General features: G+C 38.9%; 1 protein-coding gene across 2 annotated transcripts in view; it reads right to left on the bottom strand.

Annotated features, from left to right (window-relative positions):
• The window catches only part of TLK1 (tousled like kinase 1), a 129,549-nt gene that overhangs the window by 82,684 nt on the left and 20,857 nt on the right, over window positions 1-26,008 (bottom strand). Inside the window, exon 1 of one of the 2 annotated variants that reach the window (XM_048869420.2) lies at window positions 17,025-17,177. The exons of the other annotated variant lie outside the window; for it this stretch is intronic. The gene's annotated coding sequence lies outside the window, so the exon portion shown is untranslated. Of the gene's footprint in view, window positions 1-17,024; window positions 17,178-26,008 lie in introns of those variants that run through there. 2 annotated transcript variants of the gene reach the window in all.

Below are 26,008 nucleotides of genomic sequence, written 5' to 3' on the forward strand. Positions count from 1 at the left end.
CACTTTAGACTGGCCCCAAACATTTTTTTCCAGTTTTTCATTTTATTTTGTTTTTGGAGGTGGGGGGACATTTTGTATTCTTTTTTAATTAAAAGGTGGTAAATTCCTAAATGAAATTTCTCGCTCAAACAAAAAGTCGAAAAAGAAATGTTTTGAGATTTCCAAAATCTTTTTCTTCCTTTTTTTTTCCCTTCCTCTGAAACTATTTGCTGAATTCATCTCAAATCTGCAAATAGTTTTGGTCAACCAGAATCTATATAGGGTATATCTCCACACCAACTAGACACGTGACTGATCTGACCATCACGATTCTAGCCATTTTTCACACCCAAAATAACCTCACAACTTGAGACAGAGCGAAGACGTAACCACTGCAAACCTGTTCTCCAGACTGGTAATGTACTAACCTTTCTGTATTATGCTGATCTATCTTTGATTAATAAACTGATCGCACATGGTTACCTGGTGTTGTATCAATAGAGAAATAAAACCCTAGACAGCATACCTGGCTTCTGGGGATCAGGCTGGGGCTGTTTCATTGCTGTGTAGACTTCCAGGCTTATGCTGGAGCCCAATTTCTGGGACACTCCCACCTTGCAGGGTCTTAGAGTCTAGGCTCCAGCCTGAGCCTGGAAGTCTACACAGCAATGGAACAGCCCCACAGCCCAAGCCCCAAATGAGAAGATTTTGAAAATGTGCATGTGTGGGGGAGGAGCAGACAGGGTTGTTATTGTTAAAGATGAAATTAAGAAACAAAGATTCCCACGTTAACCTGAGCATAAGGCACAATTAGTTTGTATTATTTGCGTATGTATTTAATTGAACTATTTATTTAGCATTAGTAATCCCTGTATATAAAACACAACCCTTTACTGTAGAACAATTAAACAGACTTTTCTGTCCTGCACCCTTTTGTGCCCAGGCTGCTCATTTTGATTAATCTATACCCATGCAGGGTTGACTATTTGGCCGAGGTGGAGTGTGTGTCAGTGCAAAACCACAGCTGATTTTTGTTGACAGGGAATGTGCTGACACTTATTTTGCCAATTCAAATCGCCTTAATCTCTTCCTTGGTGTTTTTCCTTCACTGTCCCAACATAAGACTGTAAGAAAATATGATGAAAGATCATCAAAGAATGTAATGTTATTGTCTCTCTTCTTTACTGAGGATTCTACTACCAAGAACTACTCTTATGGAATGAGAAACCACATGAGGACTCAAAATAAACAAATATTCCTTCATAGTACACGTGCTTAACTTTGCATATGTGCTGAAATTAGACAGCCAGGAAGCGGACACACTCAGGAAGTCTGTTGTTGGCATAGCCTTACAAAGTGCAGTAGATATGTGAAGTAAATCACAAGTGTTTTTTCACCAAATATGTACACATAGAGCCCCCCCCCCTTTTTTTTTGGCAGTGGTGCAGGAGAATACTATAATTGGCTTTCTAGCAGTCATAGTGCTGCCTCAGGAATTTAGATTATGAAAGGCCCTTTATTTTATTCATATTTATCATCATACTGGGCCTAGAAAATCTCCTCTCTATAGTCTCCAAAAATATCCCTACACTGTTTAATCACCGTTTTAAAAATGTAACACTTTCAATTTTCACTTACATTTACTAAAAAAAAAAGCTGTTACAAATTCTTCTCTTAAAATATTTATTTTATTTCTGGCTTGATTTTTCAAAGGTGTTGAGCACCTAAAACTTAAGTTGATTTCAAGTGGTATCTGTAAGTCCTCAGTATCTTTAATAACTAGGCTATAATTTATTCAGTTTACAAACCAAAACAAAAAGGCTATTTTTTCAATTTTAAGAACATTGTAATTTAAACAGATTAAGGAACATATGTACAATGCAGGATATGGAAGACCATTTATAAAAAAAATTTTAAGTTCTACATATTATAGCAATCTGATACACCTTACAGAAATCTGAACAGTAAAGACAACTTAACCAATTTACCTCCTTGGAAGAATAACTGACTTAATACACGCTATTCGTAATGGAAGCTATACCTGAGAAGGACCTGTTGGTCACAGAAGCTGACTTCCCTCCCTCCTACCCCAAAAACAACCTCACTAAAAAAGGCAAGTTTATCTTTAATACATTCAAATTTCACTTACAAGATTTTTCCCAAGTTTAACTGTTCACTTTGTTGACACGCTAATATGAAAAGTGAAATATGTAAGAAAAGTGAAGTATAGCTTTACAGTAATACCTTTTATCAAGCCTTTTTCACCAATACATCCCATCCCATCTAAAACGTATTCAGCTTTTAATTTCTTTGCAAACACCAAAAACCATTAGACAACTTCTTCCAATAAAACTTTATCCTCTGTAAAGATGAAGGAGGTGCTGATGTATGTGTATGGTTTCTCTAGAAAATACTTAAATGTTAATCTTAACCAGGGTGGATAAAAATCAATTATTTAAAAATACATAAAAATTGAATGTTTTTGATAAAATGCTTTTTGAGGATCGTTTTAATTAAGATACATTATAGCTCAAAGATATCTCATTATGGAATAGGGATTATAAATTCTAATTTTATAGTATGAGAATATATTCATGTAATGTTTAAGAACATTTTTTAAATGCGTTCCAATAATTCATGGATTAGGGACCCAATCTTATGGGGTTCCAGGGACTTCTGTATAGATTATTTAGGTTAATCTTTCTACCTACCCAATGGGGCTCAGTATAGAAGAGACCATCAGAGATGCGTAATTTTGCAGTTCTCAAACTGTGGATTTGGGTCTCCAGAGATAACATGCTTCTTAACAGCAAAAATGTTCTTAAATAAATATATAGAGGTGAGAAATAACAGACCTCAACCCTATTGTCCCTCTGCAAATTTGTGTACACAGAGTCAATCCCTTACCTCTCTCTAAAAGTGCAAAGTTTCAGAAAGTTCAATGAATAGAAGATTGTTGGGGGCAGAATAGATCTGGACAAGGAGAAGAAGTCTGGAGATAAATGTGAGAAGGGAGGGACAGGCAGTAGAAACAAAAGTGAAACTGTTTGAGCAGCATATTTCAGAAGTCTTGAGGTTTTTCTGAGTGTAGCATTCATTGATTTGAGATCTACCATCTCTCACTAAAAGGGAAAACCTGTAATGGCAGCAGGCCGTAAAAAAGATCCAGTTTGGGAATATTTTAATGAAGTTACTCTACCTGCAGGTAAGACAGGTATGCGTGTAAAATGCAAACAGTGCAACAAAGAAATGCAAGGCCTGGTTCCCCACATGAAACAACATCATGAGAAGTGTTCCTTCTCAGGAGGAAGCTGTGTTGAAGATGATGAAAGGAACATGTCTGAACATACAGGATCTTCAGGTTGGTAAACTTTTTTATTTCGTACTTCTTTCTTAAGGACTGCCTGTCTTCCTTCTGGACTATTCTTGAATTCTCACGTTTGAGCAAAAAATATAGTTGTTACTCTCTGGTACTATCATTTTAGATGCAGTTGTGATAAAAAATAAATAGCTGAAATAGGCAGATCTTCCTTTTACAATTTTACCTTTGTAGTAGTATAGAGTGTCAGGGAATGCAATGAGTAATACTAAATTAGCAGTATGGTAATAATAATGAAATAACTGCAACAACTTATTTTGTTAAGGAGACTCCATCTTCAAAATACAGGATTCTGAAGACTATCCTGCCAGGCTGAGTGTGTAGCTGGATAGGTTGACGATATTGCTGGGTGAGTTAGGGGTACCACTGTTGTGACCCCATGTGGCAGGTATGATTTTAGACAGCTTACAGTCCTTTTTCCTTTGTAGAGAGGTGAAGTGTGTAATGTGGATCTCCTGTCTTATTTTAGTAAAGTCCGTTTGTATGGAAGGTTGGTTATTTATGAGAGTCTCCAGGTTGGAGCGCTCCTTTTTGATGTTTTCCTGTTTGCTGTATAGGATGCTTATCAGGTGGTTCTTCAGTTTCTTTGCTAGTGTGTGGCATAATCTCTCACTGTGGTCTGTGCAGTATGTAGATAGCAATGGATTTTTCAGCTTCAGTCCATTTGGTATGATGTCCATCCGTTTACATTTGGAAAGGAAGATGATATCTGTCTGTATTTGTGCAAGTTTCTTCATGAGGTTGATGGAGTTCCACTCCATACGGCTAAATACAGTGCCTTGCATGGTGTCAAGTATCAGAGGGGTAGCCATGTTGCTCTGGATCTGTAAAAGCGGCAAAGAGTCCTGTGGCACCTTATAGACTAATAGACGTATTAGAGCATAAGCTTTCGTGGGTGAATACCCTCTTCATCAGATGCTTGTAGTGGAAATTTCCAGAGGCAGGTATAAATACGCAAGCAAGAATCAGGCTAGGGATAACGAGGTTAGTTCAATCAGGGAGGATGAGGCCCTCCTCTAGCAGTTGAGGTGTGAACACCAAGGAGGAAGAAATTGATTTTGTAGCTGGCTAGCCATTCACAGTCTTTGTTTAATCCTGAACTGATGGTGTCAAATTTGCAAATGAACTGAAGCTCAACAGTTTCTCTTTGAAGTCTCGTCCTGAAGTTTTTTTTGCTGCAGGATGGCTACCTTTAAATCTGCTATTGTGTGTCCAGGGAGGTTGAAGTGTTCTCCTACAGCTTTTTGTATATTGCCATTCCTAATATCCGATTTGTGTCCATTTATCCTTTTACGTAGGGACTGTCGAGTTTGGCCGATATACATACCAGAGGGGCATTGCTGGCACATGATGGCGTATATTACATTGGTGGCCGTGCAGGTGAATGAACCGGTGATGGTGGCAGAATTGGCATCGAGGTTTGTTGCATGGATTGGTTCCTGAGTTAGAGTTACTATGGTGCGGTATGTAGTTGCTGGTAAGAATATGCTTCAGGTTGGTGGGTTGTCTGTGGGCGAGGACTGGCCTGCCTCCCAAGGCCTGTGAAAGTGAGGGATTGTTGTCCAGGATGGGTTGTAGATCACTGATGATATGTTGGAGAGGTTTTAGCTGAGGACTTTATGTGATGGCCAGTGGAGTTCGGTTGGTTTCTTTCTTGGGCTTGTCTTGCAGCAGGAGGCTTCTGGGTACATGTCTGGCTCTGTTGATCTGTTTCCTTATTTCCTCGTGTGGGTATCGTATTTTTGAGAATGCTTGGCGAAGATCTTGTAGGTGTTGGAGCAAATGCAGTTGTACCTCAGTGCTTGGCTGTAGACAATGGATCATGTGGTGTGTCCGGGATGGAAGCTGGGGCATGAAGGGAGGCATAGTGGTCGGTGGGTTTTCGGTATAGGGTGGTGTTAACGTGACCATCACTTATTTGTACTTTAGATAACCATAGATAAGTTTGTGATAAAAACCAGCAGATTACAAAAAAGAGGTAATAGATGAAAAAATTGCCCGGTTTGTTTATGCAACAAACTCTCCTTTCCATATGATTGGGAACTCACACTTTATTAATGTGGTTCAGTCATTAAGACCAGCATACAGTCCACCAAACAGAGCAGATGTCACAGGCAAATTGCTAGATAAAGTGTATGAAAGAGTAATTGAGCAGTGTGCAAAAGGTCTAGAGGGTAAAATTGTTAACCTGAGTCTTGATGGGTGGAGCAATGTCCACAATGATCCTGTTGTTTGTGCTTCTGTGGCAACAGAAGAAGGAAATATCTTCCTTACAGAAACAACTGATACATCAGGAAATGCACACATAGCAGAATACTTACAAGTAGTAGAAGTAAAAGCTAAACAAACTGTGGAAAAAAAAATTCAAATGTCTAGTACACAGCTTGGTCACAAACAATGCTGCAAATGTATCCGGCAAGATGAGAAGAAATTATTTAGAAGAGAGTCCCAAGATAATAACATACAGTTGCAGTGCTCATTTGCTTCACCTCCTAGCCAAAGACTTCAGTTTTTTAGAAATAAAGGTTAATGTTGAAATTGCAAAATAATTCCAAAACAACCACTTTGCAGCAGCTGCTCTGAAAAAAGTGGGAGGAACCAAGCTAACCCTCCCACAAGACTTGCGATGGAACTCAGTAGTGGACTGGTTTCAGCACGATATCAAGAACTGGCCTAATCTGATGACAGTTTGTGAACAAAATCGTGACAAAATAGATGGCACTGTCACAGCCAAAGTTCTCAACATTGGGCTTAAGAGAAATGTTGAACGCATGCTAAGTACCCTACAGCATATTTCTGTAGCCTTGAACAAAATGCAGGGATATAGCTCTCTTATTGATGATGCTGCTGAAATTTGGAATGGACTGAGTGAGATCTTAAAAAGAGAAATATGCAATGACAGAGTTAAATTACAAGCATTAAAAAAAATGAATGGGACAAGCACTATTTTCAGCTCATTTTCTTGCAAATATTCTCAATACTCATGTCATAAATATAAAGGGAAGGGTAAACACCTTTATAACCGTCCTGGCTAGAGGAAAAACCCTTTCACCTGTAAAGGGTTAAGAAGCTAGGATAACCTCGCTGGCACCTGACCAAAATGACCAATGAGGAGACAAGATACTTTCAAAGCTGGAGGGGGGGAGAAACAAAGGCTCTCTGTCTGTGTGATGCTTTTGCCGAGAACAGAACAGGAATGGAGTCTTAGAACTTAGTAAGTAATCTAGCTAGATATGCCTTAGCTTCTGTTTTAGTTAAATGGCTGATAAAATAGCTGTGCTGAATGGAATGTATATTCCTGTTTGTGTGTCTTTTTGTAACTTAAGGCTTTGCCTTGAGGGATTCTCTGTTTTGAATCTGATTACCCTGTACAGTATTTACCATCCCGATTTTACAGAGATGATTCTTTTACTTTTTTTCTTCAATTAAAAGTCTTCTTTTAAGAACCTCATTGCTTTTTCATTGTTCTTAAGATCCAAGGGTTTGGGTCTGTGTTCACCTATGCAAATTGGTGAGGATTTTTATCAAGCCTTCCCCAGGAAAGGGGGTGAAGGGTTTGGGAAGGATTTTGGGGGGAAAGACGTTTCCAAGCGGGCTCTTTCCTGGTTATATATCTGTTAGACGCTTGGTGGTGGCAGCAATAAAGTCCAAGGGCAAAAGGTAAAATAGTTTGTACCTTGGGGAAGTTTTAACCTAAGCTGGTAAAAATAAGCTTAGGGGGTTTTCATGCAGGTCCCCACATCTGTATCCTAGACTTCAGAGTGGGGAAGGAACCTTGACAACTTGGTACCAGGGTCAAACCTTAACTGCTGAAGAAGAGAAGTTGGCTATGACATGGACATCCAGCAATCATCCCTCCATAATGCCAACTATAATAAACTTCAGAGCTGAGGGTGAACCGTTCAAGAAATATATGTTTGCTGATGATGTTTTAAAGAAAGTCACACCAGTGAATTAGTGGAGTCACTTAAGCACTAGGATTCAGAGACTGTTGAAGTGATAATCTCACTTTTAACAGCAGTGGCTTCTGCTGCTGGTGTAGAAAGAATATTTTCTTCCTTTGGACTAATTCATTCCCAATTGAGAAATCGTTTGGGACTTGAAAAAGCAGGAAAGCTTGTTTTTCTTTTCCAGATTATGAACAAACAGGAAAATAAAGGTGAAGACAACTAGAGTTAGCTGCAGAAGCCAATATTTTAAGTTTCTCATGTTGACCTGGCTGACACAGTTGATTTTTTAAAAAAATATTTCAGTTAACTATTTTAGTTAAAAATAATTTTAACCCAAACAAACCTGATTTTAAAAATCTCGAATGTTTAACTAAATTCAAAAATGCATATGCTTGTTTTGCTAAAATATTCTGTTTGCTGTTGAAGAAAAAATCCAGAATACATAACGTTGTTGTTTTACTTAAATAAAACAATTTAAATGTCTGACTGGTGATGTTCTCCTCCTAATACAGCATTGCAAGAAAATCCTCCACATATTAATGATTAACCTGTTAAATTGGAGATAGTTCATCTCCCAATGACTTCATAAATATCTGCTTCAATTATCTTTGGTAAATGAAATAACGGAACAATCATTCATTTTCTGATAATAGCTGGAAAACTAATCTGAAATGTTTTCAAAATAAATCACTTTAAAAATGTATAGCGTGTGTCTTCTGAAAATGAGACCTACACCTCTCTCTGAGTTGTGAGAATATGTATTAAAGGTTATAACAACCAACAATAATACACTTTTATGTAGAAATCCATGATTAAATCGAGTCTTCCTAACATGATTTATATCAAATCCACCCTGATCTTAACTGATTAGATATAAGCAAGTTTAGCTGACATGTTTTCTCCCACCCTTTGTCTGTCATGACTATCTATAAGTTCTTCAGGGCAAGGATTGTGTTTTACCACATTTAAGCATAATCTAACATCTGCTGGAGTCTCTAGGCACTACTATAATAAAACTAATTAAACAGGAATCCTCTTAAAATTGTTTGCCCTTCAAGCATTCTTATCTTGTGTACTGTACTGTTTGCAATCATGTCAAAGAAAATAATGACAGGTTTCAGACTAACAGCTGTGTTAGTCTGTATTCGCAAAAAGAAAAGGCGTACTTGTGGCACCTTAGAGACTAACCAATTTATTTGAGCATAAGCTTTCGTGAGCTACAGCTCACTTCATCGGGTGCATACTCTGGAAAGTGTAGAAGATCTTTTTATACACACAAAGCATGAAAAAATACCTACCCCCACCCCACTCTCCTGCTGGTAATAGTTTATCTAAAGTGATCACTCTCCTTACAATGTGTATGATAACCAAGGTGGGCCATTTCCAGCACAAATCCAGGGTTTAACAAGAACATCTGGGGGGAGGGGTAAGAAAAAACAAGGGGAAATAGGTTACCTTGCATAATGACTTAGCCACTCCCAGTCTCTGTTCAAGCCTAAGTTAATTGTATCCAGTTTGCAAATTAATTCCAATTCAGCAGTCTCTCGCTGGAGTCTGGATTTGAAGTTTTTCTGTTGTAATATCGCAACTTTCATGTCTGTAATCGCGTGACCAGAGAGATTGAAGTGTTCTCCAACTGGTTTATGAATGTTATAATTCTTGACATCTGATTTGTGTCCATTTATTCTTTTACGTAGAGACTGTCCAGTTTGACCAATGTACATGGCAGAGAGGCATTGCTGGCACATGATGGCATATATCACATTGGTAGATGTGCAGGTGAACAAGCCTCTGATAGTGTGGCTGATGTTATTAGGCCCTGTGATGGTGTCCCCTGAATAGACATGTGGGCACAGTTGGCAACGGGCTTTGTTGCAAGGATAGGTTCCTGGGTTAGTGGTTCTGCTGTGTGGTATGCGGTTGCTGGTGAGTATTTGCTTCAGGTTGGGGGGCTGTCTGTAGGCAAGGACTAGCCTGTCTCTCAAGATTTGTGAGAGTGTTGGGTCATCCTTCAGGATAGGTTGTAGATCCTTAATAATGCATTGGAGGGGTTTTAGTTGGGGGCTGAAGGTGACGGCTAGTGGCATCCTGTTATTTTCTTTGTTAGGCCTGTCCTGTAGTAGGTGACTTCTGGGAACTCTTCTGGCTCTGTCAATCTGTTTCTTCACTTCAGCAGGTGGGTATTGTAGTTGTAAGAATGCTTGATAGAGATCTTGTAGGTGTTTGTCTCTGTCTGAGGGGTTGGAGCAAATGTGGTTGTATCGCAGAGTGGCTGTAGACAATGGATCATGTGGTGTGGTCAGGGTGAAAGCTGGAGGCATGTAGGTAAGAATAGCGGTCAGTAGGTTTCCGGTATAGGGTGGTGTTTATGTGACCATCATTTATTAACACTGTAGTGTCCAGAAAGTGGATCTCTTGTGTGGACTGGACCAGGCTGAGGTTGATTCCCCCCCCCCCCCCCCCCCACCAGTTGTTCTTGTTAAACCCTAGATTTGTGGTGGAAATGGCCCAACTTGATTATCATACACATTGTAAGGAGAGTGATCACTTTAGATAAGCTATTACCAGCAGGAGAGTGGGGTGGGGGGAGGTATTTTTTCATGCTTTGTGTGTATAAAAAGATCTTCTACACTTTCCAGAGTATGCACCCGATGAAGTGAGCTGTAGCTCACGAAAGTTTATGCTCAAATAAATTGGTTAGTCTCTAAGGTGCCACAAGTACTCCTTTTCTTTTTAAAGAAAATAATGAGTCTGGTGGCACCTTAAAGACTAACAGATTTATTTGAGCGTAAGCTTTCGTGGGTAAAACCCCCACTTCTTCTGATGCATGGAGTGAAAACTACAGATGCAGTCATAAATATACGGACACATGAAGAGAAGGGAGTTACCTCACAAATGGAGAACTAGTGTTGACAGGGCCAATTCGATCAGGGTGGATGTAGTCCACTCCCAATAATAGATGAGGAGATGTCAATTCCAGGAGAAGCAAAGCTGCTTCTGTAATGAGCCAGCCACTCCCAGTCCCTATTCAAGCCCAAATTAATGGTGTTAAATTTGCAAATGAATTTTAGTTCTGCTCTTTCTCTTTGAAGTCTGTTTCTGAAGTTTTTTTGTTGAAGTATGGCTACTTTCAGATCTGATATAGAATGTCCAGGAAGATTGAAGTGTTCTCCTACTGGCTTTTGTACGTTACCATTCCTGATGTCCGATTTGTGTCCATTTATTCTTTTACATAGGGACTGTCCGGTTTGGCCAATGTACCAGAGAAAATAATGGTGAGCTCCTCAAACTATGTGATAAGCTGGTTTCTAAAAGCAGCACACGCTTTCAGATGTACCTACATATCTTTACGTGTATTCTAATGACCCACCCTCACAGTGAGAATTTATCCCTCTGAAACATATCATAAAGCACAGTTATGAAAAGCAGAGAGTTTAAATGGCAAGAAACAGAAGCAGCATAAGTTTGTTAGGCAGGTACAGTTACACAATTGCTCTTTTGCTTTACTATCCAAATGTATGGAGAGTGTACGTTTTATAAGTGTAAGGGCACTACAACATTTTAAAATAAATAACTGGAGTTTAGAAAATGACCTACTTTATAGTGGAGCAGGACCATCAATGTTTTGATCTACTGGATTATTTGAGAATCACTACCAAAGTTCAAAGTAATTATGAATACCAAGATAATCCTAACAATTATAATACATTAATAAGCAATGACTATATTATGTATATCAGACATTATAATATCCTTATTTTATTATAATTGTGCATTTGAGGCTTTTTATATAAGTATATGGTAATAATGCTTATAGGGTCTTAAAATATCTGTTAACCACATGCATTTAATTGTGTTATCCTGGCAATGAGAAATACTAATTGGTAGACAATGAGTCATCCACACCACAGAAGATCACAGCCAGTCCTCCTCTCCCCACCCCACACACAGAGTTAAGATCCCATGCACATCAGGGGCTGAATAGGACTCTTTCAGACCTTATTTCAGTTGTTCCTTTGTGGCGGGCTCAGAACATAAAACACAATCAGTTCAGCCAGAATACTCCATTTTCACCTCAGGAGAGTTAGGTCAAAACAAAAAAATCTAATCCAAACCTTCCTGATAATAGTAGAACGGAAGAACACTGCTGCTGGCTACCAGTGCCTATCCTTTCTAGTTCTACTGAAATACTTTCTACTTCAATACCTTGCATTTTAAAAGGAAGCATTCATTTCCAGATTCCACTTAGTTTTCCAAGAATAGTTAGGCTTGCTCCATGATCCTTTAGGCAGCAGTTGCACAAATAAATTGCCTACTTGTTTCCTCAAAGCTGCAATAAGCCTTCTGAGGTCTCTGGAGATCTTAAACTCAAACGTAAATGCTTGTAAACTACTGTCAGAGGACATATGTAACCACGATCTAGCTAGAAGAATTCCAACTGCTCTCCAATTACCTTAAGTTTGTTTGGGGGCAATGGGGACAATTCAGTAGAGTGGTGTTGAAGTAGGAATGAAATTGCTGGGTACACGATTGAATAATTTGGATTTGATGTTGGTTGCCTTTTCATCTGCCCTCCATCACATTTTCTGTTATTTACTACCCCAATGATGGTGACATAACTATTTAATTTTTTTCAGACTTCATACTAAATATTTTAAATAGTTCTTTCAAATAAGCAGACCAAGTCTCTAAGCACCTACATAACATTGTACAAGAGTAATTCAACTAGACACATTTACAAAATGGCTCAATCTCAACAGAAGACTCATTGCTAACAACTCCAGATCTTCAATGAACACCCATCATCTCAACCAGCGAAGACTGGAAGGGCAGATGTGCCTTGCACAGTGTCCTGAAGGACCCTTTTTTCTTTACTTCTTACAGCTAAAACAGATTTTCAAAACTTCTAACTATTAGGTTACAAAATGAAATTTTTACCACCAGCTCTCTATCTAGATTCTTACTCTTCATCAAATAAAACTTAAGTCTAAACAAGTGTAAGAACAGGTTTTTTACTAAGAAGCAGGACCACTCCAAATACAACACTTGGGTTGCGCGGTGGGGCAGTGAAGGTGAGAGAAAACCAAGCTGGCCTGGGCTGTCAAAAAGAATCTTGAAAAACTTCCTTTTCCTAAAAGAAAAGCATGTTTATATGAGAGAGAATTACTGATGTTGCAAGAAAATGAGATGGTGATGGCAGTAGAATGGCGTGAAGCCAAGCAGAAGTAATACAAGAAGGAAAAATCCAAAACCAAGATAGCAGCAATAAAATGCAGCCGTTCACTTATCAGCACACTTGGAAGTGAATCACAATCCCACGGCCATAATTATCCAGTACTGGGAATTCAGGAGTCAAGTCATCCCACTTGACCAAATTAGCAGTGAAGGAGGCAGACAGCAACATGAAGTCTCTACAACTTCAAAATATATATATACCTGGTACCACTATAATAGTTAGATAACCAAAATCTACAGCACACATTTTACCAGTAGCAAGGAGCACCAGCTTTTCCACTAAAATAGAAATAACTAAGCTTCTTACCACTGATAGCACTGCAAAGCAAATACAGCTATGGAAGAGTGAACTGGATTCTGCACAGCCTTATGCATAATCCATGACATTATCAGTTAAGATTTAATTCTCAAATCTTTATTACTGGTAACGTGTAAGAGGCAGAGACCATAGCTTGATATTCAAGTCTAAGGGCTTGTCTACACTGGCAATTAACAGCGCCACGACCACACAAGGCATGTTAAAGCACTGCCGTGGCAACGATTTAGCGTTGCCTGTGTAGACTAGCCCTAACACCGAGCGTGCAATTCTGGCAGCTAGAACACCATTATTTGAATTGAAAGTTAAGAAAGTGTGTAAGATAAGAAAATCAAGAAGTGACTCAAAATAAATATGGAGGACCATCAGATCATTACCACTTATTTTTCTGACTATGCCTGTATTTTAACTTGGATGAAGTTCTTGTCTAGGGTGAAGGATAGGCAACCTGAAAAATCTGTTTCCCACTCTGTGCCTACAGCCAATTCTCCTTTGCCACTCCAATTTCTTACTTCAGTTCTTGTCTCAAAAGAGAGCTCTCCCACACCTGTGATCACTCTTCAGCCGCAATGCCCCAACTCCTACCCAATCCACCTTACTTCCTCCTACGACTAGCTCGTCTACATGGTGTCACCTTTAGGCTAGATAATGATCTGCTTCAGGACAATGACTGTTCTCAGCAGCATACTCCCTAAAAATCAACACATGAAGCACAGAACAACTGCAAAAACAGGCAGGGTAAATTTGGATGAGGTCAGGAGTCAGGATCCATTTTTCCATTCCAATATTTTTCCCCTTAGGACATCTTTGTCTTTTCCCTCTCAACATTCATGCTGAAAGAGAACAAAATCTTCATAGAGCCAACAGTGCTGTAAACATCTCAAACTAGAACATAAAAAAGAAAGGAATAGGAGAAGGAAGAAGACATACAAGGAAGAGTATAAAGAAAATTTAGTGCCAAAGGTTTGAAAAATATTAATTAGTACTTTGTCAGTGTTATACTCAACAGCAATGCTATCATTCATTTCCAAGACAATTCTGGGGATTAACAACACACAGTTGGGAGTATGGTGGCACTTTAAAGACAAACAGATTTATTTGGGTATAAGCTTTCGTGCCCAAATAATGTAATATAATAATAAAATAATGCCTGCATCTGTAATTTTCACTCCATGCATCTGAAGAAGTGGGGTTTTTTACCCACGAAGGCTTATGCCCAAATAAATCTGTTAGTCTTTAAGGTGTCACCGGACTCATTGTTTTTGTGGATACAGACTAACACGGCTACCCCTCGATAGTCAGGAGTATGGTGCTGCAGATACTTGAACATTACACTGGTTGCCCTTAAAGGAGTTAACATCTAAGCTACATTTATTGTACATTCCTAGATCTGAAGAAGTTATTTTCTCATCTAAGTTATGGGGGAAATTGTGGTTTCACAGTTATCACTGTGATTACTAGGATGAATGTTGACATCTGCTGTGGGTACGTGCTTCCTAAGAGGATATACTCCATGGTAGTGTGAAAAACAAAACAAAACAAAAATCCTCATACCAAAACACAAACCTGGAGAGAGAGAAATTATTTTTTTAAATGTAAAACAAATATTCTAGAGCTGCCGATTAATTGCAATTAACTCAGGCGATTAACTCAAAAAAAGTTAACTTCAATTAAAAAATTAATTGCAATTAATCGCACTGTTAAACAATAGAATACCAATTGAAATTTATTAAATATTTGAATGTTTTTCTACATTTTGAAATATATTGATTTCTATTACAACACAGAATACAAAGTGTACAGTGATCACTTTATATTATTTTCTATTACAAATATTTGCACTGTAAAAATGATAAAAAATAGTATTATTCAATTCATCTCATACAAGTATTGTAGTGCAATCTCTTTATCGTAAAACTGTAACTTACAAATATAGATTTTTTTGTTACATAACTGCACTCAAAAACAATGTAAAAAGTTAGAGCCTCCTACAAGTCCACTCAGTCCTACTTCTTGTTCAGCCAATCGCTAAGACAGACAAGATTGTTTACATTTAAGGGAGATACCGCTGCCTGCTTCTTATTTACATCACCTGAAAGTGAGAACAGACTTTTGAAGCCAGCATTGCAAGATATTTACATGCCAGATATTCTAAACATTCGTATACTCCTTCATGCTTTGGCCACCATACCAGAGGACATGCTTCAATGCTGATGATGCGCGTTAATTAAATTGGTGACTGAACTCCTTGGGGGGGAACTGTATGTCTCCTGTTCTGTTTTACCCACATTCTGGCATATACGTCATGTTATAGCAGTCTCAGATGATGACCTAGTACATGTTCGTTTTAAGAACACTTTCACAGCAGATTTGACAAAACGCAAAGAAGACACCAATGTGAGATTTCTAAAAATAGCTACAGCACTCGACCCAAAGTTTAAGAATCCGAAGTGCCATCCAAAATCTGAGAGGGACAAGGTGTGGAGCATACTTTCAGAAGTCTTAAAAGACCAACACTTAGATGCGGAAACTACAAAACCTGAACCACCAAAAAAGAAAATCAACCTTCTGCTGGGGGCATCTGACTCAGATGATGAAAACGAACATGCGTCTGTTCATGCTGCTTTGGATCGTTATTGAGCAGAACCAGTCATCAGCATGGACCCATGTCCTCTAGAATGGTGGTTGAAGCATGAAGGGACATATGAATCTTTAGTGCATCTGGCATGTAAACTGGCTGAAGTAGGACTGAGTGGACTTGTAGGCTGTAAAGTTTTAAATGGTTTTATTTTTGAATGCAGTTTTTTTTTTATACATAAGTCTACATTTGTAAATTCAACTTTTATGATCATGAGATTGCACTACAGTACTTGTATTAAGTAAATTGAAATACACTATTTCTTTTGTTTTTTACAGTAAAAATAATTGTAATAAAAATAAATATAAAGTGAGCACTGTACACTTTGTATTCTATGTTGTAACTGAAATCAATATAATTGAAAATGTAGAAAACATCCAAAAATATTTAAATAAATGGTATTCTATTAACAATTTTTTTTAATTGTGCGATTAATCACGATTAATTTTTTTAATTGCTTGACAGCCCTAAAATATTCACAAGCTTGTGTGTACACATTACACTTCAGATTTTAAATCTGAAAGTTTTGTATTAAAAGAAGAAAAAATGCTTTTCATTAATGTTTTAACTTCTCATGCACACCCTAAATAGGGAATTGTGAAAAGGAAGTTTACAAGAGAATGATTCCATCTTCAATCAAATCTCTGAGTTCCAGAAACTTTGTAAAATTATATCTTATTGGACTGCTTGGCTGGAATCTTCTTCCTTTGTTTAGTTCCAGATGCACCAGAATGCAGCATTTTTAAAAAAAAAAAAAAGCCAGGAGAAAGTCATCACCACTAGCCTGTGTATTATTTTGACTGTGTACTCTGCAAAAGAGGGGACACCAGCTCTTGGTTCTGCAATCTAATATACATCCCTAAAATTATATGGATTAAAACTGGTGGTGGTCAAATTGGCGCTCATTGGAAATTGGTTGATTTATAATGACCTGTTGACTTTGATTTGATAAATTCTCAAACATTTTGATATGTTTCAGTCTCTGCCGGGATACACAATGGTGATGAAATGGTAGATTATTGCTTGACAAAAAGGAGTTAACAGGGAGAGGCTACTGATTTCATAAATTTCCTGTACAGTCAGAAGACCTATCATAGTTTCTGCAAATTCAGAATCTGCAAATCTGAAACTGATGGGTGTGTCCTCCAAATATTACACTGACAGGCAACAGGAACTGGTACTTCTCAAATCCAAAAAACTTCTGCAGTTGATTGAGCTAAACTATTCACTAGTGCTAATATTGACTTATGTCAGATGAGGATGTGAAAATGACTGTTTTAGACATACACATATACATGCAAGGCAAAAAAACCTGAGTTTACAGAGTCATGAAGCAATATTCACCAAATATGTGATACCAAATATTATTTAGGGATTCTATATGCAATCTAAACAGTATAATGAATTTGTGGAGGCAATCTTATACAAGAGCTGGACAAAATTCAAAGATTAACAACTTCCCCATGCTTGGCGCTTTTATATAGGCCGGACTAGTAGCAGCACCGATTAAGGTTGCCTGACACTTACCATTGCAAGACCCTGTTTTCAGTTGCTTATAACTTTCTCAAACTTTAACCATTTGGGCTGACTTTTCCCTGCTGGACATTTGCCTCGGGCTGAACTTTTGGAAAATTTCAGTCAAAATGATTCAGATGTTTTCAAGAATGAAGCTCCGGGAAAAGACGTGGCTTTACTCATAATAGCCCTGCCTCATTCAGGGCACAGACTGGATTTGTTCTGGGGATGAAATAGTAAAAGATTAAGGTGAAGTAGTAAAGAAGGTTGTCAGCTGCAGGACCCAGCCTCATTTGCTGCAGAAATTGAAAGATATGCAATGCATGAGGCAGGGGATTGCAGAAAGAGAAAGGATGTTCTTTATGGTGAAGGCAGCTGAATGCTGCTCTGGAGAACTGGATTCAATGCGGCCTGTGCCACAGAGTTCCCGTGTCTGTGTGATGCTAGGCAAGTTTTTCACAGGTGGTCACTAACTGTGTGTTCCTCATTTGCCAAGTGCCCAGCTTGAGACCATGAGGTCTGATTTGCAGAAGTGCTGAGCCCTCACAGATGTAACTGAAGTCAATCAGAGCTCTGAAAGAACATTGAAAAACCAGGACCCATCGTGCCTCAAAATGGGCACCCAAAATCAGTGAATACTTTGGGTATTAATCGCTCTGTGCCTCAGCTTCCCACCTGTAAAATGGGGAGAATCATACCCCCTTGCTTCACAGGTTTTATGAAGATAAATAAATAAATGTTTGTGAGGCAGATACAATATGAGTGCTATAGAAAAATATGGAAGGAAATTAATAATTTTGTCTTTTAGGAAGGGTTTGAATAGTATGTGGCAAATAAGGCCAGAGGATCACACACACTGAGTAATTAGACGATAAAAGCAGTGGTTCTCAAACGTTTGTAATGGTGACCCCTTTCACATAGCAAGCCTCTGAGTACGACCCCCCCCCTTATAAATTAAAAACTTTTTTATATATTTAACACCATTATAAATGCTGGAGGCAAAGTGGGGTCTGGGGTGGAGGCTGACAGCTTGCAACCCCCCCTGTAATAACCTCACGACCCCTTCAGGGGTCCCAACCCCTAGTTTGAGAACCCTGCGATAAAGTATCAGATAGCTGCTCATAAATTCTGTAGAGTCCATCCTGAATGAGGCAAGGACCCTGTGGAAAAAAAATAGCATGTGATCTTGTAATTATAGACTGTATCATAGTATACATAGAAATGGGCCAAATTAAGGTTTCACATGCAACCTTAATTTTGGCATTTCCTAACTGCTTGACTTTGCAACCTAAATACTGTTTTTTTAATGTAGGTGTTTTGTGTATAATTATTAAAAGATGGTGAAACCAACTTTTTTTTTTTAATCAAAATGAATTCACCATTACCACATCCACATTGCTGCCTATAGCAACAATTTAGAAGGTATTTACGAGTCTTGACCTCATTTAGAAAATGTCAAAAACTAGCCTTTGACGACAAACAAAAATTTACCCAGATCAAGGACTAGAAAAATAAATGAAAGCTCCCAAGCTTCACTGCACCTCACTGATGGTGTTCACAGGAGTACAGAGAGCATTATTACAACAAGCAGTTAAATTATCAGCTGCTTTTAAGGAAGATTTAAAAGGCACGCTCATTTCTAACCACCACCAAACAAGCACTTATGGTAAACAATGGCAAGGACAGTCAATTCTAATTCTGCCAAAATTTCAATCACTTCCATTAGGCAGCTGTTTCTGAAAACACTCTGGACAAGTCAACTTGACACTCTCTCACTTCAGGTTATATTTCTTATGCATGAGTAGAGAGGTCCATGTGATGTATAAAATTCTTAAAATATCTTTGCTCATCTCTGAGTGTCAGAGAAGAACTGATGATTATCTGTCGTAAACATTTTAATATTCCAACGTTGCTCAAACTCTGAGGCTGCCTTCCCTAAGGAGGCTTGAAGCTGTTTTTGTGGGAGACAAGGGAAGTTTAGACAGGAATAGCTATTCTCTGTTCTAGAGGATTTAGGAAAACAAGAATCCAGTACTGAATACTGGCTATTATTACTCAATGTTGAATTGATGGTTCCTCATTTGCTAAGTACAAAGTTGAAATGATGCTAACAAGGATAAAAATTTAACTTCGTCTTCAGCCTACAATTAAAATATACCTTTCAGTCATTCTCCCCCCACCCCCACCCTGCACTTCCAAAACAACCCAGTAATAGTTTATTCTGCACCTATATTCCACTCTCCATTCCAGTTACAGTGGGAGCAACCTGAGTACTTGTTCTGACCTCAGGGAAGACTGTTGACTAGGTAAAAAGTTGTGTAGTGACCACACAACTTTTAGTTAACTTCAACCCACGTAAAATCTCAAAAGCAAAGAAGTTTGTCAAAATGAGTTTGCCAGCTCAGAACAGCATTACCAGCCTATCTACAGGAGGAAAATTTTAAAAAATCTTCAAAAGATCTAGTTTCCAGCCATTGTTTCTTAAAGACAATGTAAATATAACTGAGAATAAAGTTAGTAATTTCAACATTTATTTTTATTCTATTTACTTTTTGCACTTCAGCCTGAAAGTGAAAATGAGTCAATTTCACTTTCATAAAAGTAGCAAAAAAAAAAAAAAAATCACAGCAGGAGAAGCTAGCCAACTCTCAAGGTCCCTATTTCACCTGCTCCTTAGGCCTGGTTTACACCTAAAAATTAGGTTGATCTACATATACTGCTCAGTGCTGTGGAAAAATGTCATGACCTGCACAATGTAGTTAAGTCAACCTAAACCCCATAGCAGACATAGCTAGGTCAACGCTGGGTCAACCAGAAAAATTCTTCCATTGAACTAGCTACCGCCTCTCAAGGGAGTAGATTTACTACACCAACAGAAAAACCTACACTGCGGTGGTGCAGTCCCTTGGTGCAGCTGTAGCGCTTCTAGTGTAGACATACCCCTACCTTGTGCTGGAAAAGTTACTTCTGCCCCTCTGACCACAGTGGAAAAGAAACAGAACATAACTTTGGGCTTATGCTATTTGATACTGTGCTTTAATTTTTAAGATAGTTAATTTTGCACATTAAACATTAAGAACCTTTTAATCTATTCTGCAGTCTGAAGGTCATGGCTCCAATCAGTGACACTACAGCACTCATTTGTCCTCTTTCAACAAAAAGATACACAAGGGGTCACCTTAAATGCATTAAGGAAGCGAGACAAATCAGAAGAATTAATTATACTTCCATAATATACAGGAAAAATCTGAACAAATGCTTTGGTTTGGCAACTCAAACCTCATTCCAAAAAGTTCTCTGTTAAATAGTTATATAATATGTACGGCTCACCAAAAGGCTAGAGCATGGGACTGTGAATCCAGTGATGAATGTTCTACCCCCAAGTTACTAGTCTGCTGTATAATCTGAGGAAGTCACTTAGGCTCTGTAATGTAGCCACCATGTTGGCATAGCTATGCCAGCACAGTCCCCTAGTGTAGATGCAGAGAATGCTGACAGGAGGAGGAGTTCTGCTGGTATAGGCATACACCTTCTCCCAATGACCTCAGCTCTGTCTACAGAAGCCCTCTTCTTCTATCAGCATATCTGCACCTACCAGGAGGGGACAAGGGGAGGCTGTTGGCATACTATGTGACCAGGTATGTGGTTTTTTAACATCTCGGAACATCGTAACTATTCTAATATAAGTTTTAAGTGTAGAACAGGTTTTAACTTCTCTGTGCCTCCATTTCCCCATCTTTAAAAGGGGATAATACATAATCCCCATTGCTGCAAGAAAAGTGCAATATCCAATTGCAGTATTATTTTCCATAATAAGCCTTATATCAACAAAAAAAGTATTAACATAAAATGTTATCCAAAGTTTATGCACAGGAAAAAGAAACAAGCAAACAGCAGCTGCTTTACTAGATTTAAGTTCAGGACAAACATAACCACTTATTGGCAGATCAATGAAGCAACAACTTTGGCTGAAAGAAAAAAGTCAAGGATGTGAAGAAATATACATGTCAAGTGACTGAGGGCATAAAATTCTACTTATAGTGTTTTCAGCTAATTGAATAAATCATATTGATCATAACAGCATTCCTTGCTTAAAACCAACAATTTGAAAGTCACATTTCTGTCTCAAAAATATTTACATACCTTGTTACTTGTAACATCTAAGATTATTGTAATTGAAGTTTTAGAGAAAATACTTCTATTTTTGTTTATTTACTTTATGCTTTCACAGCAATTGGTGTATAGACAGTTTGCTGTTTCCCTTTTATAACCAGATATTTCACAAAGCAAGTAGAATCAGAAAAGCATTTTAAAAACAAAAACAAAAACAAAATCCACAAAAACTGGAAACAGGACTTGGGCAGGTGTAGTGCCTGAAACTGACTAGATTTGAAGTTGATTATGTCATTTTAATGTGGAAAATTATTCTGTATGATACAGGACCAAAGAACAGCAATAAGATGCCCAAAATCAGAAGGAAATTAAGTAGACTGTGTTTAAAGGAAACCCATTGGTTCAACTTGCTATGCTTAGAGAGAGGCAAACAACTCAATCTAGACCTAAGCAAATTATCAAAATAACATGAAAAGCAACAAGGTAAACTTGGCTATGTACCAAGTACAGAAAACCCAAACTAATGCAGGACTTTTCAGGTGTTTTAGTGGTGAAGAAAAAAAAAATTCTGCTTCTTACAAATCCACTGCATAATGCTAAAAAAAAAACAAAAAAAAACCAACCCCGCCAATCGTACCTTTATGCTTTAATTAACCAGAATTGGCATGAGACTTCTGTAACCAGCAAACCAGCCATCTTCTCTCTCATTTCATCTCTTGCAGACCATTTATATATCCTGGTTACTTATGGAATGAACTTACAATATTTATAAATACTCTGTTCCCTATCTGAGGTTAGTTATTGAAGTCCTCCCAGGTCATTGATACAACTGTCAACTGAAAAGTATTCGCTCAGATCCCCCAGGAAGCACCACTGATCTTATTAAACTCTGATGGATCATCAAAAAAGTTCCATTACCCTGATGAGGACGATACTTTCCAGCACTAAACTGAAGGATGCAGTCAGTCAGTCCATGCTGAGGATGTAACCTGCTGCGCACAAGTCTCCAAACCAAATCTGAACATAAAGTTCAGCTTGTACTCAAGTTACACAAATGGAAGTCAGAAGCCAAATGAGATAGTCCAGTGGTTGCCATGGTGTCCATGAGATCTTGAGCTAACTCAGAAGAGCTGTCATTTGTATGGACACTATAGTAACCTAAAATAGTTCATCACCTGCACCATTACAGAGCTCAAAATGGCATTCTGATATGCAGTGAAATATCCTGGAGACTAACACTAGACCCATTTTATCTCAATCCCAAAGACTTATAAATGAGATGGACATCTGAATCAGACATATACACACACAGAGCCGCAAACAGCACACAGCTTTACAAGCAATCCTCTCTATGCTGAACAACATACTGGGCCTGACACAATTCTGCCAACACAGGTAATGGCAAGCAATCAAGTCTCCGCTGTACATGCAAATTTGGAGGCTTCACCCTTAATTATATCATGATTGGTGGTAACTTTAATAAGCATCAACCCTGCATTAAGAGGTGTGACACACAGAGCTGGGTCCATGTACACACAGACACCCAAAAAGAAACATAAGGTGAAACCCAGTGCAACATTTGACCCTGGTTTACACTTAATACATAGTCTTTCCTGCTGTCTCCCTCTTTCTACAACTAGCATTTTGATCCAAGGGCCCATGCCCTACAATTAAATCTCTTTACAGTCCACTGTAATCAAATGATAGCATTGTTCAGTGATCTACGCCACCTGAGGTAATCACTAATGTGACAGTTGCCACAGCTGAATGCCCAAAAGAGAACTTCCAGAGCAGCCCACCAAGGCAATCTAAACAAGACAGACACCCAAACAACCACCACTATTACTATATACACAATAGCTTCTTTTTGGCCTTTTGAGCAGCTAGCCTCAAATCAACCTATTTTCATTTCAATCCCCCTACCCAACAGTTTCAAAACCATCTTCAATGAATGTCTTCATTTCACAAGGTTAACCTGTCCTGCCATGAAGAAAAGGGGTTGTGGAAAAGACCACTGCAGCTTACCATGTCTGCACATACATTATAATAAAACCAAAAACATAGCAAGCAACTGTGCAGTAGTAGTGATGTAGCCCTAACAAACAGTGATGCCTTCTTAACAGGCTAACCCCCAGACAAGGAAACCTACCTAAATGAAGAATTAGAACTAGGAAATAATGGATTTTTCTGGTTCCCTGGCAATTATGTTTCAGAGGTCACAAGCAACTATGAACTACAACTATGGATGACAAATGAATCGTCATTAGGACAGGAAAAGAACCGAGAATGCCCCTACAATCTGGTGGTTACAGAATTCACCTAGGATGTGGGAGACCCAAATTCATGTCCCTGCTCCAATGACTTGTTAAGTATTTATTCAAAGTGGAACAGCTTCAACCAGAGAGATTGAAAAAGTCCCTTATCAGAATATTCCATAGCCCACATAGACCAGTGGTTAGGACATTCTCCTGCAACGTGCAATCCTTTCTCCACATCAGGCCTAGAGATTGTCTCCCAAATCCCAGGTAAGTGTCCTAACCACTAAGGTTTCAGAGTAACAGCCGTGTTAGTCTGTATTTGCAAAAAGAAAAGGAGTACTTGTGGCACCTTAGTTCAAATAAATTGGTTAGTCTCTAAGGTGCCACAAGTACTCCTTTTCTTCTAACCACTAAGTTAAATCTTATAAGAGGTGGCAGGAGCAGGACCACTACCTCCTCTGGTCGTTTTGTGAATCTTAACTTACTTTGCTTTTGTCAGAATTCCTGAAATCAAAACAAAACTTTTTAACTCAGGCCTAAACAAAATCTTTTGTTCTGACGTTACCAAAACTTTTCAATTTTTTTTTCATTCATTCAGTCTAAACTTTATAGCAAACAACATGAATTCATGAAATACAAGTGAATGGTTTAACACTGTTACAAAAAAAAAAAAAGGAAACATTCTGGAATGTATTAGCAGGAGTGATGCAAGCAAGACATGAGCAGTAATTCTTCCGCTCTACTCCATGCTGATTAGGCCTCACTAGAATATTGAGTCCAGTTCTGGGCGCCACATTTCAGAAAAGATGTGGACAAATTGGAGAAAATCCAGAGAGGAGCAACAAAAGTGATTAAAGGTCTAGAAAACATAATTTATGAGGAAAGATTGAAAAAATGGGGTTTGTTCGCTCAGGAGATAAGACAGAGGGGACATGACAGTTTTCAAGTAACTAAAAGGTTGTAAACAAGCAGAAGGGAGAAAAATTGTTCTCCTTAACCTCTGAGGAAAGGACAAGAAGCAATGGCTTAAATTGCAGCAAAGATGGTTTAGGTTGGACATTAGGAAAAACTTCCTGTCAGGGTGGCTAAGTACTGGAATAAATTGCCTAGGGAGGATGTAGAATCTCCATCATTGGAGATTTTTAAGAGCAGGTATGATGGGGTGTATCAGCCCCACAATGGTACAGCAGGGGTTAACCCTTCTCTCTTAGCCAAGGAGCCAGGATACAAAAGGCAGCGGAGCAGCTCAGTCTGGGCTGACCACTGGCAGGGAAGGAGGTGCGTCCATAGGTCCTGGGAGAGGACCGCCTGCACTCCAACACGCAGAGGCCAGCCAGACGGCGACTGACTCTGACACCCAGGCTTGGGACACCACAGGGGGTGGAGAGATCAGAGTCCCAGAGATGGCGAACTGTAGTGATTTGGGTAGCAAGTGACTCAAGAAATCTTCAGGGGAAACGGTTACAGAACCAGACCAAGACTCGGCGTGTTTCAGCAGGACCACTGCTGAGCTGGTGGCAGGTAACCCCACCACCAATAGGGCCCTGGGTTGGGACCTGGTGGAGAGGGCAGGTCAGGGTCCCCCTATCCTGGCCACCACCCACCCCAGGGTGGTGGCCCAACTCACCAGTATTGACTCTGACAGCAAGGACTGCAGTACTGACTCTGGCCAGTAGGCTGCATTGCCCTGACAGCAAGGACTGTAGTATTAGCTCTAGCCATTAGGCCGCACCACCGTGCTAGCAAGAGCCGTATTAACGACTAAGGCCACTAAGCCGCGCAGCCCAGAGACACGGGGCAACCTTTCAGACTCGATCGCGGGGCTGTGATGCACTTCTCCGCCACCCCCACGGGGTGATGGGGTGTATCAGCCCCCGCGACAGCAGGTTAGGCAAATATCTGTCAAAGATGGTCTAGATAATACTTAGTCCTGCCATGAGTGCACGGGACTGGACTAAATGACCTCTCGAGGGCCCTTCCTGTCCTACGATTCGATGATTCTATGAATAGTTTCAGACTACTTGAAACTGAATTTTTCAGCAAATAAGCTATTTGATTAAAATACGTCACCCAGCTCTATGCAGAAACAGGGTTCAGACCTCAGTGGACCAGTGGCCAACCTCCCTTTAAAACTCAAATCTTTAAGTACTGTGAAGTCTAGCACTTTTTAAAAACAAAAACAAAACATACTCAAAAGCATTTCAAAGTGGTGAAGGAGTATGTTGGCTATTTTTCCACTAGCAATTCACAGAGGCAAAGCAGATACAAAGTGAATGTACGAGCAGCTTGTGGAAAAGGTGTTCTTGCCCCAAAAGAAAGGATGGATAAGATAGACCTGTGTTCCTAACTTGAATTTCAATGTAATTTACCACTCCAAGTTAAAGACATCAACATTAGTTATGTACTGGTATGTTCTAGCTTGTGGTTTCTGTATGAGAAAAACTGCTTATTGTAACTTACATTCCCAAAAAGTCTGCACTTTTTTCCTGAATGATCTTTACTTTCTAAATGTATATAGCTTTCAAAATATGCTGTTCTAGGAAATAATTTCAACTATGAAAAAGACCCTAATTATCTTCTTTTGGGGGGGGGCAAACAGATGTTTAGTACAGGTGGAAATATCTG

Source organism: Caretta caretta, chromosome 11, assembly GCF_965140235.1.
Source record: "Caretta caretta isolate rCarCar2 chromosome 11, rCarCar1.hap1, whole genome shotgun sequence".
In the NCBI taxonomy this organism is placed as follows: Eukaryota; Metazoa; Chordata; order Testudines; family Cheloniidae; genus Caretta; species Caretta caretta.